Source organism: Varroa destructor, unplaced genomic scaffold (genome assembly GCF_002443255.2).
Source record: "Varroa destructor unplaced genomic scaffold, Vdes_3.0 BEIS01000003.1, whole genome shotgun sequence".
Taxonomy (NCBI): Eukaryota; Metazoa; Arthropoda; class Arachnida; order Mesostigmata; family Varroidae; genus Varroa; species Varroa destructor.
In genome coordinates, this window is record NW_019211456.1 from 53,486,045 (window position 1) to 53,486,853 (window position 809).

Sequence of the window (809 nt, forward strand, 5' to 3'; positions counted from 1 at the left end):
ACGGATAGCGTGCGCAGACGATAAAACTAAACAATAAACAAGAACAACAGGACCGTACAAAAATGCACAAAAACACAATCACCGTGAGGATAGAGAAAATGGAATCGATGGCGCCGACACTTTGTCACAACTTAATAGGGTAACACATACAGACAGACACATGAACTCATATACTTCTAAAGAAATATATACATTCCTCAAATGTGAATGAACGCTCCGAGAATAATGAGGGTAATGAAAATAATGAGACTAGACGGTAGAAATATAGTAGTTGCGTCGAAAAGACATGGGCGCTGCGAGCGAAAATCAGTGATTGAATAAAGCGGGACAGGAAATACAGGGAGAAGTACTTTTGGATTCGATCCGAAAGAAGAGAGTAGAGACGGGCTTGTTAGGTCATGACGCGAACGTACGCCGCCGTTTAACGATAGGAAAAATGGCCTCACTTATATTAATTGTCATTTGAATGATATCCCAGTAGATGATGAGACTTTGAGATGTGCATTAAAATTGCAACTTTTGGTAGTTGGCGGTATGCAAGTGGAAGCAGCGAAGCTCGGCTTTAGAGGTTAAGATGGTTAATTATGGATGGTGTTTCTTCGGGAGCTGGAATGGATCAACCTGTGGAGCACCTAGTCTGAGTATAGTGAACTCAAAATGAAGAATGTAGTTGTGTGACTCATTGATACTCGCACCTCTCGCAACGATAATGCTATAAGAGAGAGAAGGCACACAAAACAACAAAACAGATAATAGAACAGAGGAAAACTAACTTAGAGCAAAAAGGAGAATAATACCGTATATATATA